This window comes from Rattus norvegicus, chromosome 13 (assembly GCF_021556685.1).
Source record: "Rattus norvegicus strain SHRSP/BbbUtx chromosome 13, alternate assembly SHRSP_T2T, whole genome shotgun sequence".
NCBI lineage: Eukaryota > Metazoa > Chordata > Mammalia > Rodentia > Muridae > Rattus > Rattus norvegicus.
The window spans coordinates 50,407,793-50,425,875 of NC_141546.1; positions in this window are offsets into that span (position 1 = coordinate 50,407,793).

The window sequence follows — 18,083 nt, forward strand, 5'->3', positions numbered from 1 at the left end:
TGTGTAATCTTATCTCTGAAACCTAGCATCTCCCACAGCCAGGCAAACATAGCTGACCACTGAGCTACCCACCCAGCCCTTAGTCTCTTAAAATAGTATTTCCTCCCCCCTTGTGAGGGAACAGTTAGACTCTGGCTACCTTGCTCTACTTTTAAGCAACCAAGGGAAAATGGGGGACCTGGTTGATGAGTCTGCAGAATCAGCGAAGCCAGTCAGACTCGGGCAGGTGAGTTAGGTAATTTAACTGCCGGACTGGTTTTGCTGGGCTATTTAGGGAATTAGCATGGTGAATAAAACCCACCAGATGATCTCATCTCCCCTCAGTCTTTCTGCACATATTCATCTCCAAATGAAATAGGACACTTGGCTTTCCTTGAAAACAGATGTCAGTCTTGTTACTTCAACTACCTGAGGCTGATGGAGGGCCCAGTGGATTTCTCCTTGGGACTAGCTGAGAGTCAGGAAACGGAAAATAGGTTGTCATCGTTTTAACCTTTGGAGAATGAGCGATGAAGTAAAGTTTTCCTTAAGTTGCCTAAGCCCTTGAAATGAATTCAAATCGATTCGTGGCCCAGCTACTCTGTTCCTACAGGACTGAAATCTTCATTTCTACATTGAAAAGAGGATAAAAGTGAAAGTCCTTTGAGAAGCCAGTATCCTCTTGGATGAGTTATTTCTGAATCTCCTCAGAAACAATCCTGCAGGGCGCTAATGATACATAATCAGATTTACAGAGAAATATAATTAGCATCATCTTGTTTGGTTCTGTTAATATAATTAGTGATTGTGCCGAGGAAAACATACTCTTGCTCCCATCTTTTACAAATAGAGAAAGTGGCACAGACCCCTTTTAGAAACCTGGTCCACAGGACATCGGCACAGTGGCAGGCTCATGGCTCATTCCCAGTTCATCCAGAAGACAACTTGTGAGCAAGCAGCACTGAGAGAGGCCCCAGGAAGTGAGGTGTTGATACGGAGAAGAGAGCAAAGCCAGAATCATCAGCAACATAAACGCACACAACAAACATTTACCCAGAATCCACCACTGGAAACAGGATGAGGGTAGCTGGGAAAAGCTAATAACGGGGTTGCCCTTAGGGAGCCCACGGTGAGTTACAGGCCAAGGCACAAAGGTGCATACCAACACAGTATACAAAGGCAAGGTGCAGGGACTACGTTTTTTCAAATAAATATTGGATTGTGGCTGAACGGTAGTTATGGTGTAGAATAAATTGTTTCATTGCCGGCCAGTCAGCAATATGAAGCTCAGAGAAAGCAGTATTTCTCATGAACCCCAGCCAGCTGGTTAAGCTTTGTGAAGGAGGTGGAGCAGGAAGGCAGACAGCCGTGCTTTCTTTCCAAAAGGAGGAAATGTCGCCGACACTGGGAGTCACGTGCAAAGCGTGGTTGGAACGAAGGGGAGAATATTGAAGAAACTTGAAGAGTATCTCAGGTCCAGGTGGTCGAGGACAGTTCGCGATGGCCAAGGCAAAAGATACTTTAGATGTAACTCCACCATTGAAGGGGCTGACACCAGCAGAGTTAGGAAGCAGTTCTCCTGGCCACTTCCTATCAAGCACACTCTAAAGAAGGTTACTACTCTCTGCTTCTAAGATTACCTTTTTGAGCAAGATCCGTCGTTCTCAGAACAATTTTAGGGTGTTCTCCTAGATCCATATGAACATTCCAATCCTTCTTCTAACTTATGCTGCTCCGGAAGGCGAGACCTGTGGGCTTGGAACCAGCACTGGGTAAGAGGTCTGCTCCACCCCACCCCCAACCCTTGTCACTGCTCATTGCCTCCTTAGGGTTGGGGGCATTGGTGGAGAGGGACAGAGGCAAAGGTCACAGTTGTAGTTTTCTTTGGTAGCCAGTGCTTGGCAGGCATTTGAATGCTTTTGCTTCACACCGCACATAAGTAAAGACTTGCTAACACCTTCCGTGTTCAGCCTAATACTGTTCCTGGCCTTTCCCAATCTGTCCTCAGATGTGTTACCCATAGCTGTGGGGCTCTCCTCACCCATGCAAATAATGGTTTTTTGGGTGCAGTATTTCAAAGCAGTCCCTTGTAGTGGTTCACCGTCGTGTCTGTGGAGTTGGTACAGGACACTGTTATTGGATGGAAAGGCTGCTCTCACCGACCCCTCTTCCTCCATGGCTCCTGCTCTGAAGGAGGGAGGCTCTTGCCTCTACTTTCATCCCATAGGATCCAGTTTCCTGAAAACATTTTCTGCCTCGAATGCTTATGTGGTCCATTGTGGTAGTGGGGCATCAGCCTCCAGCTGGAAAATAAGATAACAGCCCTCCCTTCTTGTAGTTAGAGCCAATGTCTAAATCAGGTCACTTGGTCCCCTTCCAAAAGAGGCCGCCTTTGATTTGGTGTGATAGAAAACATCAGGCTTCCTGCTCACAACAATCCTCTGCCTACCGAGAATCTTACTGCAGACTCTCTTCTTCCGGAAGCTGGAAATGGGTGACAGTACCGATCCCACTCCGTGCGCGGCCACGGCTGTTTCTGGGTCTTTCTCTAGAGCATGGGGGCATTTGTTACCTGTTGTCTACAGCTCTGAGGCTTAAGTTCAAGTTTTGAGGAAAAACATCCTCCCGTTCCACATCCTGTGACGAGGCTACAGGCATCTGTAGATGGGAAGGAATACAGTCTGGGGAGCTGGCAGATCTCTGCTGTGGGGTCTGGGGCCCTGGTGCTTTCCCATAGGCCTTTGCAGAGCATCTTGAATGCAGCTTTGGCTTGCTGCCTGGTTCTCTGGCTTCCTAAACTGAGTCGAGTCTTGGTCTTAGGCCTGAAAGGCTGTGGTTTTGCCTCCGTTGTGAACAGCATCTTACCAGACGTGCTGAGTCAGCCTTTCTCTGAACTCTGCGTTCCGGATCGCTGGCGTGCTTTCTTTTCTATCAGCCGCTATATAATGTTTTCCCAAGAAGTTTAAATATGCAACTGTCCACCACAATTTGGGTACTTCTACATTCGTTTCTAATGTCCATTTTAGGCCCATCGTGCCTGTGTGCAGTCCTCAGAAATGAGTGTGTGGCACGTGCTCTCCATGCGGCTAGGATGCACATCTGTACCACAGCATGGAAAGGGGTGGGCTGACTTTCTCTCGAATGCTCCCACATTTGACTTTTAAAGGCGCTATGGCAACAGTCCAAGCTTCCATTAACGACTGCAGTATCATGGCACAAGTATCTGGAAGAGACAAAGCCAAGACCGCCTCTTCATTCTGCCTCAAATTGTCTTTCCATTTTAGCCCCTATGTCTTGTTAAATATTCAAATACACACTCAAGCACATTGGAGATGTGCTTGTTGGTCATCATAGACATACTTCATATAGGTTCAGGCTTCTGAAGGTCCCATACTGTGTCACAATTTTTCTTCCTTTTTTAGTACTTTCTAATAGCCTCCCTTCTCCTCTCTTCCTCCCTTTCCCCTGCCTTCTTTTCTTTTCTTTTTTGGAGCTGGGGACCGAACCCAGGGCCTTACGCTTGCTAGGCAAGCGCTCTACCGCTGAGCTAAATCCCCAACCCCCCCCCCCCCGCCTTCTTTTCTTAACAGAGCCCCTTTTGTTGCCCAGCATGAAACTTGTCATGCTCCTGCCTCAGCCTGATGCATGCAGTGGTGCTGGGATACATGTGCCAGCTCTAATGTTCTTACGAGAGTTCCTGTTCAAATCCGCACAGCCCAATTTAGTTTTTCACTTGTCAGATCGTCATAAATACCTCTGAAAATAGTGTTTTTAATTTCTTTGTGTGTTTTTCAAGAAAGGGTCTTATTGGTAGCTCAGGCCGGCTTTGAACTCATTACAAGTCTTCTACCTCACCCTCCCAAATGTTGGCATTTCAGACATGAACCAGAATTTCTGGTTCTAATAACTCTTTATGTTTTCTCTATGCCTTTGTTTCCCTCATACGTAACACACATGCCTACAGATAGACACATAGTATTTCATGAGAGTCAATGCCATATATCCTAGAGCATACACATCTGTTTTGTCTGTCTATCTATTGTCTATCCACTCTCATCTCCATCACCAATCTATCTTTCTCTCTCGTTACTTTTCCCTCCCTCTTCTTCTGTTCCCCTCATTTACCCCACCCCCTTCTTGTGCAGAGAATTTGTGTATACATCTGATATAGTTTTGTTTTTCTCCAGGTTCATATTCATGAACAGATTATAGATTAAAAGTCACTGTTAATTTATAAAACATTGGTTTATATTTTACACAATATTCATGTGTGTGTGTATATGTGTGTTTGTATGTATGTGTGTTCATGTGTACACAAGTTAGGATATGTTTGTTTATGTAGGTGCATTCTGTTTTGAGGTTCGTGTGTGTGTGTGTGTGTGTGTGTGTGTGTGTCTTCATGTAAAGGTCAGAGGCCAACCTTACATAATGTTCCTCAAAAGCTAACCACCTTGTTTTCTGAGACAAAGTCTCTTCGGGGCCTAAAGTATACTAAATGACATTACACATATATCCAGAACTTTCCTTTGTAAGCAACAGATTTCCAGAAAGATTACCATGTATACTGAAGACATGTGTATGGCTTTAAATAGATATTGATAGTTCCCTATCCCAAGAACTCAAAAAAGATACTTAATGGTATTCTTGTTCTTCCTATTTCCAAAAACATGGCCACTGTTGTTGTTGTTTACAGTCCAATGGACAAAATAGTGTAGTTTATTGTTTTAAGGTGTATTTTCCTAATACCAGCAAGTCTGACTATATTTACCTGTGGTTCTTGGCATTTATGACTCTTCCGTAGATGGTCTCTGACCAGTTCAGGATGTGCATGGGCTCCTTTCCTACTAGAGATCTATGTGTATTGTAGACAATATACCTACAATATCAGGCATTGCAAATGTTTGCCTGATTCATTGTTTGACCATTTTGGTGTGGGCTCCCTTCCCGCTGTTGGTGTTCTTTATGTATGTAGATGCTCATCCTTCTTTTTAGTATTGAACGTCTCTGCTTGCTCCACTCTCTCTCTCTGCTCTTGGTTTCTTTGAAGTTGGGATTTTCATGGGCAGACACTAGGCTCTCCTGTTGTAGTCACTGGGAGTATTTCCTGCTCTATCTCGTTTGCTCAATTTTTTAAAAAAATCTTTTGTTTGTAGTTTGCTGCTCAAAAGTTTTGCATCTCTATGTTGTCAAATATGTCTTGAAAAAGAAAAAGTAGCATCTAGGCTTTTCTAGTTGAGGTCTTCTGCTTTGAGTTCATGTCTGTAGTCTAATGTTTTGGGAATTTATTTTTAGATTTATTTATCTTATTTGTATCAGTACTTTGCCCATATACATGTCTGTGTAACACAGATGTGCCTGGTTGAAATCAGAACAGGTCAGATTCCCTGGAACTAGAGTTCTGGATGACGCTGAACCACTGTGTGGGGTCTGGGAACTAAACCCCAGTCCTCTGTAAAAGCATCGAATGTAACTGGGTATTGTGGTACACATCTTTCATGCCAGCACTTGGGAAACAGAGACAGGCAGATCTCTGTGAGTTCCAGGCCAGGCTGATCTGCAAAGTAAGTTCCAGGCCAGCCAAGATTACACAGTGAGATCCTATTTCAACCCTCCTCCCCTCAAAAAATCCAAGACAAACAAAGAACAAAGAGTAGCAAGTGCTCTAACCATTTGAGCATTTCCCCAGCCACCCACACACACACCCGTGTCTTGGCAGGTACTATTGTTTTGTGATTCCCACAGTATAACATAAACTCTGCCTATATATTTTTTCAGATGAAAGCCAGACATACCAGACAACAAAATTTCGGGGGTGGGAGGGTGACGCACATCTTTCCTAAGAGATAAGAGAGCGTATTGTTCTTGTTGTTGTTGTCCTTAAAATATTGAAAAAAAATCAGAGGCTCTTGTTTTTTATTAAAATTTTAATTGAGTTACTGACTGATTTCTCTGTAGTTATTAAAAAAAAAAACCAGAGAGGGCAGAGGGCTAGGGAGACATTTCAATAGGTAAAGCTCTCTCCGTGCAAGCATGAAGACCGGAGTTCAAATCTCCAGAATCCATGCAAAGCTGAACACAGTCTTGTGCATCTGTAATTTCTGTGGTTCTATGGCAGGATAGAGGGCAGAAACAAAGGAATCCAGAAGCACATAGGCAAGCAGCTTATGCAAGAGAGCCTGTCTCAAATGGACCAACACCCAAACTTGTCAGCTGACCTCTCTATGTACTCAGTGGCATACATGCACCTGGACTGTCTCTTCACACACACACACACACACACACACACACCCACACACACACACACACTCAAATCAAGAGCACACACACGGACACACATCATAACACATACACACGCACACACACATACACACACACACACACACACACAGAGTTCCAGACTTTGCATGGAGACAGACAGACAGACAGACAGACACACACACACACACACACACACACACACACACACCAGTGCAGAAAGAATGAGAGAGGAGCTCAGTTGATAAGAGTGTTTGCCTACTATGCACTTACTATGCACAAAGTCCTGGTTTCCATCCCTTGCACTTCATAAGCTGAGCGAGGTGGCAGTACATACCTGTATTCTAGTATTTAGGAGGTGAAGGTAATAGGTCATAAATTCAAGGTCATCCTCAGCCACCCAGGGAGCTTATATGACTGGCCTAAGCTCCATGAGATCCCCTCTCAAACAGATACAGAACTGAAGCGATCACTTCTACTTTACCCATTTGTCCCAATAGCAACATTGTACAGCTTGAACACAACAGCAGCATGAGATTATTGACTTTGTACCTCCACCAGTTTTACTTGCATTCATTTGTGCCCATCCATCTGGTTTCATGGATGCTGCATCTGCGGGACCATGTGTTTACCATGATCGATATGACGCAAGAGTTTCCATCACCTTGAGATTCCTGATATTTCCCCCATGAAGCTCTTCTCTGGTATCTTTGGTATCTTTCCTTTTAGAGGACCCGGCCCTAGCCCCTAGCACCCAGTGATCTGTTCTCTGCTTCTAACATTGTATCATTTAAGTGTTAAATGCAGGGAATTACATGTAGCTTTGGGGACTGGCCTTTTCCCTCTGCAAAACTCCTTGGTAACTCATGCAGGTGGTTGGTAACATTTGTTCTTCATTTTTTTTTCTTTTTTCTTTTTTTCAGAGCTGGGGACCGAACCCAGGGCCTTGAGCTTGCTAGGCAAGCGCTCTACCACTGAGCTAAATACCCAACCCTGTTCTTCATTTTTATAGCTGGGTATTTCATAGTCATGATATGAATTATTGTGTCATTCGGCTGTTGAAGGCTATCTTAGCTGCACCCAGGCTTCCGGTTCTTTCGTTCATTAGGAATAAAGCTGGCACTTACTTACAGGTGTTTGAGTGAACATATATGCTTTTTCAAGTCCCTAGAAGAGAGGTTCAAAAGTATAAATGACGGGGCTGGGGATTTAGCTCAGTGGTAGAGCGCTTACCTAGGAAGCGCAAGGCCCTGGGTTCGGTCCCCAGCTCCGAAAAAAAGAAAAAAAAAAGTATAAATGACAAATGTATGGTAGTTGCTAGTTTTATAAGCAAAAGAAAGGAAAGAAAGGGGAAAAAAGAAAGAAAATCCATTCCTGGGTGGCTATACTGTTTGCATTCATATCAGCCTCCCTTTCTTCCTTCTTTCCTTCTTTCCTCCTTCCCTCCCTCCCTCCTTCCTTCCCTGCAGGTCAATGGCCTGAGTTCCTGCCCTTCCATGATGGACTGTTATGCAGAAGTATAAGGTGAAATAAAACCTCTCCTCCTTCCCTCTCTCCCTCCTTCCCTCCGTCCCCTTCCTACCGTCTTTTCTTTCTTTCTCCTTCTTTCTTTTCTTTTCTTTTCACCCTTGCCAGTGTAGGGAATTATATTTGTTTTACACAGGGTCTTAATCTGTAACCCAGGCTGAAACTTAATACACAGGCGCAGCAGAAGCTGGCCTCAAACTCATGGGAACCCTCATGCCTCAGCCTCTGGGTGCTAGGAGCGCTGAGCGCTGGGATGAGCCGCCTCCCTGACTTTTCACCTACTTATTTGCTCTCCATGGTCTGTCTAACAGAACACGAGTGTCTTCACTTATTTTCCATCTGGATTTTTACTGTTGGCTGTAAAGGGAATTTTTGTATACTCTACATGTTGATTCTTTGCCAGATTAGGAATTTGGAAATCTTTGTTCCCAATCTGACTTTGATTTTTCTGTTCTTCATATGGTCTTTAGCAGAATAAATTTTTAATTTTTATGAGATTCAGTTGATTCACTTTTTTCTTTTCTCAAAATTTTTATGAGATCCAGTTGTTTAATGTTAAATGTAAGAACTCTGTCTAGCCCTAAATCCTAAAGACTTCTTGCTAATTTTTCAAAAAGTTGTATATTTACAGTTAAATCTCCAGCCCATGGATATGATTTTTACACAAAGTGTAAGATTTACGTTCATATACCCCCCCTTTTCCTCGTGTCTCTTTGCTCCGGCCCCACCACTGAATGGTTAGCCTCCTTCACAGCGCCAACTTCCCATTGCCCCAGTATGCATTTGCATGGCTCCATGTGTGGGTTCTCCATTCTGTCTCTCCTCCCACGAACACCATACCCTTGTCACAAAGTACATCACAAGGCCCTCTGCCAGGCACTGTGATGCCTCCCTTTTTATTTTTCTTTCTGAAGTTTATTTCAATTGTCCTAGGATGTATTCCTTTCAATATAATATTAAGCAATGCCTCAAAAATATTTTTTTACCATTTTAGAGGAATTGGACTAAATCTGCAGATCGTTTGGGAGAAATGACATTCTTACTACTTTGTTTGGTCTCCCAGCCAATGAACGCAGTATGTCTCCCGTTTACTTAGGTCTCTTTGATCAGCATCAGTGCAAAGATGCTGCGTGAGTTTTCTTTTTTTTTTTTTTTTTTTTTGGTTCTTTTTTTCGGAGCTGGGGACCGAACCCAGGGCCTTGCGCTTCCTAGGTAAGCGCTCTACCACTGAGCTAAATCCCCAGCCCCGCTGCGTGAGTTTTCTTAAGTGCTGCTTCATTTTAATTTTGGAATGATTGTGAAGAGTGCTGGTCCTTAAATTTTGTTGGCTTATCTATTCATTACTTTCTAAAAGATTTATTTATTTAATGTGCATTGGTGTTTTGCCTGCATGTATGTCTGTGTGAGGGTGTCAGGTCTCCTGGAACAGGAGTTACAGACAGTTGAGAGCTGCTGTGCAGGGGCTGGCAGTTGAACCTTGGTCCTCTGGAAGAGCAGCCAGTGCTCTTAACTGCTGGACCATCTCTCCAGCCCTTGTTTGGTCATTATTGCTATACATATGTGCAATCAATTTTGAGTATTGACTTTGCATCATGAGATTACCATTAAAGTCATTTATTAGTTCTAGAAAGTTTGTTTAAGGGTAGCGTTGCTGGGATTTTGTTTTTTGTTTTTCGAGACACCTTAGCTGTCCTGGAACTAACTCTGTAGACCAGGCTAACCTCAAACTCACAGAGACCTGCCTGCCTCTCTCTACCTCCCGAGTGCTGGAATTAAAGGCATGCCTGGCTTTAATTAAAGAGCCACCATCACCTGGTTCTTGCTGAGATTTTTTTTTTTAATGTGGAAATTTTATCATCTATAAACAGGAATGATTGTATTTCCTCTTTCCAACCTATGCTTTTAAGTTCTTCTTACCCTATGGCATTGAATGTGATTTCAAATATTCTGCTGAACTCTACCAGTAAGAGAGGACAACCTTGCTTCTTTCACCCAAGCGATGCCTGCATGTATGTATGTGCACCGTGTGCATACCTGGTGCCCCGGAAGTGGAGTTATGGATGGCTGTGACCCACAGTGAGGAGCTGAGAACCAAACCTGGGTCCTCTGCAAAAGCCACGAGTATTATTAATCACTGAGCCATCTCTCCAACCTGGATGTTACTGATTTCCAAGTAGTTATGTATTCCTAATCCAGGAGTCTGGGTAGTAAGTTAACAAACTGTTATGTTTAAAGTACTCAGAACAACACCTGACATCCAGGTAAACTGAAGACGCAGAAGGGTGGTCTGAATATTTTTATTCTAGATGTCTCTTTTTTACCATGTATTGATTATGATTGGTTATGATATATGAATGTATGTTGAGATCAGGACAGGGGTGGGGTCCCCCAGCAGGAACCACTACTAATGGGATATGTGAGGATGGAGAGGGACAACCTGGTGTAAATAGCCTGGGATGCCACCTGAGGCCATGGTGAAGTCTCGGCCAATGCTGGTGCTGAGGGGCATGCTGGGATGCATGGTCCTGCAGCAGCAGGGACCCATGGCCCATATTACTTCCAAAGACCATTCGTATGTCTCTAGTTTGGGTTGCCTGCCGCCTGGGACCATGGTGATGTCCAAGGGCAGAGATGACCCCATCCGTCACTGGCTGCAGCACTTGGGAGAGAGGGTCCTGGACTATGCCTGGGTAGCATAATAGATCTGGCCCTGGTGCATGGCGGTGGGTGAGCTGCCAAGGGCATGCAAGTGGGAAAGCTGGTCCTCCCCTTGCTGGCATTGGCTTTGGGTGAACTAGCCATGGCCATCCTAATGGTGTGGTTGCAGAAGAACTGGCGAGCTAACTAAGTCAACTCTCACCCAGGCCTACATCCAGGACTCCGAATTGGCCCATCCCACATCTACCCTATCTGTGAACTGTTGGAGCTGTGAAAGGACCAGTTCTGCAGATCCAAAGCTGTAGGGTCTCCATGACACAGGGCAGCAACAGGTGTCCAAAAGGTGTCCTTATAAGGATCTAGTATTGATAGATAGCAGAAGCCAGAGGCCTCGAGCCAGACCAACGACTTACTGTAATGAAGATTTGCAGGTAGAGATGTGTGGACCAAGGGGTGTGACCCACTGTGTGACCCACTGTGGCTCCAGAATGAGATGTTTTATTGTTGGTTTTTTTTTTTAATTTTCTTTTGTGGGGACATTGCAAGGGCAGAAGACAGATATGAAAGAATGGGGAGATGGGTGGGATTGGGGAGCATGGTGGGAAATTCTCAAAGAATCAATAAAAAGTTTTAAAAAAAGAATGTATGTCTTTGGGGAGTTGTAAGATCTTGTGTATATGTAGTCAGTATAATATATATTATTTTGTTTCTTCTATATTATTTTGTTTCTTCTTGTTTTTTCGGTTGTTGTATTTTGTGCTGGCAACTGAACCCGGAGCTCAGGGTCTCACTTATGCTAAGCACACATTATGTTACTGAGCTGTATTCCCAGCCATTTTTTTTCTTTTACATTTATTTGTCCAACTCTGAAAAGCAATATTGAAGTTTATCAACTTAATTAAAATGTTGTTATGGCAGTGCAAGGGAATGTGGGGGCTAAGGGGTGGGTGGGGAGGGGAACACCCTTATAGAAGAAGAGGATGGGGAAGGGATAGGGGGCTTATGGACAGGAAACCAGGAAAGGGAATAACATTTGAAATGTAAATAAAGAAATATTTAAAAAATACTGTTATATTTAGAAACTGAAAAAAATGTTATGATTTTCTTGCATTTTTATTAGTTTTACTTTAGAGGATACTCTTAAAATATATTTACAAATATCTTAAACTGTTTAGAAACATCTCCTTCAAAGGTAGAATCTAACTCTTGTCTTCCCAGTGTGGGTTGCATTTAGTATGTAGCTTCGAGTCAGCAGAATGATGTAGTATGTCAACTGATTCTCTCTAGAGTCTCTTAAGCTGCGCGCAGGGCTCCTTAGTGTTCTTTATATTTCTCTCCGGAGCCTCATGCACTCTGCTCTGGGCTCTTTAGCATTCTTTCCTGATATCTCTTGCTATAAATGTGTTGCCTGTTTTTTCCAGCAACGCTCAAGGGACTTGTGCTGTTTGACCTATCACTCTCCCTCCGGTTTGGATGCTTTGGGGAGCAGCATACGTCAGCAGTGGTCTAAGGTGGGAAGGACAGTGGAGTCTGGTCTTTATGGTGGCAGATAGATCTGAGAAAGTAAGAGGGGAGAGAGAGAGAAAGAGAAGGGGAGTCTTTGGGCCTCAGTTTGCTTCTTTGCCAAGAGCTGGGCGTGAGAGAACATGCGCACATGCATACAGGCTTCCCTCGGGCAGGTTAGCTATGGTTGTACCATAGGGAACCAAACTACCAGCAGCCACCATTTCTTCGGCCTTCACACCGGAACTCTCTTACCCTCAGTTCAGCCCACAGTCTGAACCATCGGTTCCCGTCTTCCACTCTTATCCTTCAGGTCTACTGAATGGAGTTGGGGTGGGGTTGGAAATGGGTGGAATGGGAAACATTAAACTGCGTCTTCCCCTGGCATAAAGTTGAAGTCAATATCTGTAATTTTAATGTATAACTAATGCATTCTACAATAATATTTAATATTATTTTAATATCTATCATTTCTATATCCAACCGGATCCTTTTTTTGTTTTAGATGGCAATGTGCAAAATAAGACGTTATGAGCCCCATGAGTATAAAACGCACTGGGGAATAGAATCTTATGGAACATTTTGCATATTCCTTGCAGAGCTCAAACCAACCAGAGGGGTTTGCTCAAATTCTCCGATGTGATTGTTTATACATAGATACCAAGCATGGAAAAATGTCAGACCCGGCATGGAAACCCAACCCATGGCAGGGTCTACGGGTTTAGAAAGGAATGGTTATTTGATCTCATGCGAACGTCAGCGTATTTCTTCTTCGTTTTCTTTTTTCTTTTTGTATCCTCCAAAAGGCTATAATTTGAATTTAAGAGCAGTAGTTAGAAGCAAAATGCTAATCAAAAATCAGGAAACCATGCATTAAATTCTCCCATGAGTAAGGCACTGTATAACACAGAGCTCACCATCGCTCTGAGACCCCTGGAGCACTTTCTCCAACTCAAGCATTAACCCATTATGGACCCCCAATTTCTTTTTGTGCATCTCAGGGATTTTTTTCTAGATCGTTCTCTTTTCTGACTCTGCACAGTCCAGTTTTTCTTTAGACCCCCCACCCCACTCACAGTGGTCCCTGCGATTGGGTCTGCTGCTGTCTCTTTGCGTCTGCTCACAAGCCTGTCTGTGCCTTTAAGAGTTGTCGCTTCTCTACATTATTAACAAATAGGAATTAAAAGTAAACAAACATTAAAAGAAATTTAAGAAATCACCAAAGTCATCTTAAATACATGTCCTGAGGCCAAGGTGCAACAAGCAGGATGGGGGTGGGGTTTGGAAGTCTTACTCAGCACCTTTTCTTCGGTCGGCCATGTTGATGGTTTGCGTGGTCTCAGAGCCTTGGGAACTCCCCTCCTATTTACAATGACTTTCATTCCATGGCTCCAACTCAGACAGATCTTCCTTCCTCCTGCCCCCCAGGCCCTCAACTCGTACGCTTTGCCCTCAGCCCTATTTGTTCTGATGGTTAGATACGTGTAGCACTCAGACTGTGTGCGTCCAATGGCTTTAGCCTTCCTGCAGGACTGCTCCTTTGGATCGGTCCTTACTAAGAAAACAGCCTGGAAGAATAACAAGTGCCCTGTCCTTCAGGCTCAGGGATGGTCAGGCCCATGTCATTCACAGCTTCAAATCTAAATGAGATTAATGTAAAATTGAAGGCAGTTCAAAGAAAATTCAAATGCTTATTATGGTCTGGAAAGAAAGACTAGTAATAGTTCCTCTGTAGCTGTAATAACCCAAAATGACACATGGTAGCTCATGCCTACAAGCCCGGCTCTTAGATAGCTGAGGCAGGAGGACTATTGAATACAAGACCAACCCGTCCTGGGCCACATAGTGAATCTGTGTCTCAAGATAAGGGAATGAATGAATGAATGAATGAATGCTGTAGATATTTCCAAATGGCACTTGATCTCTTGGAAGTAAAATTGTCTCTAGTTGATAGCTATTGTGTTAAAAGAATTAAAATATGTATTATAAAGAAGTTTAAGGTTTTTTTATTACACACACACACACACACACACACACACAGTGTGTGTGTGTGCATATGTCACAGCACACATGTGGAAGACAACTTTCGGGAATCCGGTCTCTCCTTCCATGTAGGCTATGTGGCACAAACTCAGGTCAGCAGGTTTGGCAGGAAACATCTTTACCTCGTGAGCCAGCTCACCAGCCCAAACTGTTTCATTATAAGACTTTTTATGGAACATGATAAAATAGAAATGAGATATGAACACTTGCATTTTAATAACACCAAGTAGTTTTATTTAGCTACATGCTCATTATATCATACATGTACAATGACTATAATTTTTTTTTCTTTTTTCGGAGCTGGGGACCGAACCCAGGGCCTTGCGCTTGCTGGGCAAGCGCTCTACCACTGAGCTAAATCCCCAACCCCTACAATGGCTATAATTACATTGTATACAAACGAAGCACTGTGACCTCCAAGATGGACAAGGGAAGAAAAGGAGGAGACTGAGCTGAATTGAAAGTAATCACTAACCTCATGTGAGGGTGGACACAAGGACATGTAAATTCACTCAGACTTAAGAAACAGCACCATCTGGAAATGAACCAGGCGTTGGGCTGTGAGGTCACTCCAGCACTTGGGAGGCTGTGGTAGCGGAATCGAGCATTTGAAGACAGCCTGGGATACACAGCAAGGCTTGTATATTTTTTTCAATGAAAAAGAAAGAAAAACAAGCAATTGTAGGAGAAAGGAACCAAGTAAATCTGGCTGCAGGCTGTGTTCAAAAGCAGGGAAAGATAGCTCAGGCCTCAGAGCCTGTGAAGGGCTGTCATGCAGATGAAGTCACTGACCAAGGTGTTTCAGGGCAAAGGCAGAAAGGAAACACATTCGATACATTTCTCCCCCCCCCCCCCCCCCAGCTGGGGACCGAACCCAGAACCTTGCGCTCCAGAGCCTTGCGCTCCAGAGCCTTGCGCTCCAGAGCCTTGCGCTCCAGAGCCTTGCGCTTCCTAGGCAAGTGCTCTACCACTGAGCTAAATCCCCAACCCCAACCTGGATACATTTCTTATGGGACTGGTTTGCCCTACAATTCACTCCTACAGAGAAATTGAATTTTTTTTTCCTGCCAGTCTTCAAAGAGAGAGAAAGTCCTTGTTTCTAGGACATTGTTGTGTCACCACCCCAGAGGAAACAGAAGCCAGAGAACTCCACTTCTTACACAATGTTGAGCCGTGGGGATTTTGTGCCATTTCGAGAGAGAGGGGTGGGGGGAACTCTTCCAAACAGAAAGCACCAACTACAGATAATTTTTATTATTTTGATATTGTTGGAAAAAGTAGAACTTTTTTAAAAAGTCCTGGAAGTTGGAAGGTGGAGCAGGAAGAGTACTGTGTCTACAAGGCTAGCCTGGGCTACATAGTGAAACTCTAGTCAGTTTGAGCTACAGAAGGAGAAGCTGTCTTAAAACCAGAAAGCAAGCAGGCAAGCAGACAAAGTTGCCCCTCGGTATGTTCTTTTGAAGCTATTTCTTAATCATTGTTGGTTTGGTTTGGTTTTGGTTTTGTTGTTTTATTTTTTAAGGTATTTCTAAAGGGTCCTGGAGGAGGTTTGGTTCAGTCTGTGTTGTTTTGAAGATTATGTTGCTCTGAATTATTTAATTCCACTAAGTTGTAAGGAAAAATGCTATCGTGCTCTTGAAGAAGCACAAGATGAGAATCTAGGCTCTGAGTGGAAGGAGAGTTTGTGCTCAGAAAAGAAGCCTACAGAAGGAAAACAGACTGATGTCTGCCTAGGCTTATTTGTCACCCTGCTTCATCGTAATGGAATTCTTCATTTAAACATTTTTTAGTAAAAGTTTATTTTTGTCTTATGCATATTAGTGTCTATCTAATATGCCTGCATGTCTATCATGTGCTAATGTGATGCCCGGACACTAGAAAAGAGCAGTGGACACCCCTGGAACTGGAGTTACAGGTGATTGTAAGCCATCATATAGATGCTGGGATCTGAACCCAGGTCCTCTGCAAGAGCAGCCAGTGCTCTTAACCACTGAGCCATCTCTCCAGCGCTGCCACTGACTTTTCGATGTCACTGTGCTGGTTAGCTTTGGGATATTTCATTTTATTTTATTTTGGTCAATGTGATACAATCTAGAGTCATCTGGTAAGAGAGAACCTCAAACAACAAAGTGTCTCTCTCATCTTCATCGGAGGGCACGTCTGTCGAGTGCTGTCTTGCCGGCTGAGTGATGTGAAGTGGGAAGGCCCCGAGTACTGTGGATGGCGCCATTCTTGGGGCAGGTTGGCTTAAACTAAGGCTGAGCCAGTGAGCACGCTAGCAAGCAATGTTCCTCATGGTTCCAGCCTCAAGGCTCCTGCCCGGGTGACCCTCAAAGACTGATTGTGACCTGGGTGTGTGAGCCTTTTGAGTTGCTTTTGGTCAGAGTATTTTATCCCAGCAACAGAAAGGAAACTATGACTGTCACCAAAATTTTAACTTTGGAATCTAAGATTATAGTTACTTAGCAATGTGTATGATAAAGAATGCTTTGGAGATTTAAGGTAGTAGTAGTAGTATTCAAGGTGTGTATATGCAAATGGGATATATATGCATATATGTATATATACAGACATGTATATATACATATATACATATGAGTATATACATCTATACACACATCTATACATATGTATATATCCATTTGCATATACACATCTCACAAACTACTATATATACTACACATATATGTATATATGTACACATATATGTATATATACATATGTATATATGTGTGCACATGTGTGCCTCAGTGTGTGTGTGGAGGTTAGAGGTCAACTCTGTAGAGCTTGTTCTCTCCATCTACCTTTACGTGAATTCTAAGCGCTCTCAGGTCGTCATATGCAGCCAACGCCTTTACCTGCAGAGCATCTCACTGGCCTGAGAATGAATACCTGAACTAGCTTTTGAAGCCTGTAATCTTACAAGCGCTTCTACTGCAGGAAGTGCAGCATGGAAATCATACTTCGTATCTCCGTGTTACGTGGTAATATCAAGTCCATTTGATATGAAGGAATTCGATACCTACAAAGATTCCTTAATTATATAATTTTCATTTCACCTGGCTGTCCACCAGGACTATGGCCCTATTGTCGAAGAGATCACGCACTTTGGTCATAAGGACATAAAGAGACCAAGCTGGACCTGGGTTGGAAGCTCAGTGGCCCTCACTGTGATGCAAGGTGCTCTGCAGGCTGCCGGGAGAGAACTGTTATCAAAAGTCTTACTCAGCTGTGGACTCTGCTTCATCACTGCCTAGGCTGAGTACACAGGTGTCACACCGGCAGCTCTGTTGTGAGCTTAAATGACCAGAGTCCAGGCCTTCTCCGCAGGAAGGGATCCATATTAGGTACCATAAAATGTGGTCAAAAGTCCATGACTGAAGAGATCGTAGACCCCAGTGGGGAAGCTGCCACTGTTGTTTTTCTAAGTGGATGCGATGTGTGCACCTTGTAATCCCCCACTGAAACTGCAGAGATGGGAGGCGGAAATAGGAGAATCCCCGAAAGCCTACAGGCCAAGGAGCCTGAGGTATGCAACACGGCAGAAACAGCAAGAGAGACTCTGCCTCAAACCAAGGTGGAGAAAGAAAACTGATTCCTGAGAGTTGTTTCCTGTCATCCACATCAGCTGTGGCACGCACGCACACATGCACGCACACACGCGCCTGCATGTATTTACAATTACCCCTAATAATAAACAAAAGAAACACACAAAACAGCTTCATGGCCTGTCTTGAGAAAGTGCTCCTCTAAACTCTCAGTCATGTTAGAACACATGGAAAAAGACAAAATAAAACAAAACAAAAGTTCCTGGTTTTGCCCACATCCGGAGCGGTAAGCTACCCGCCTGGCTCCGTGTGCACAGTGCGGGGTGGATGGGCGGAGTCAAGCCCTGCTGGGCCGAGTGGGAAGCTGCCAAGTTCTCACTCAGCTTTTCCCTGATGCTTTTAGCAGTTGCTGATGGTCTTTGCTCACATGCATTATGTCATTAGAGCGAGCAGCACTGTGGTGTTCTAAATCCATCATGCCTGGTGTGCTTTTTTAGCTAGAACAGAAATGGAAGAGGTCATCCACTAATGGTTATCCTGGGGTACAGCTTGTACGGGAGAGAGAGTAGC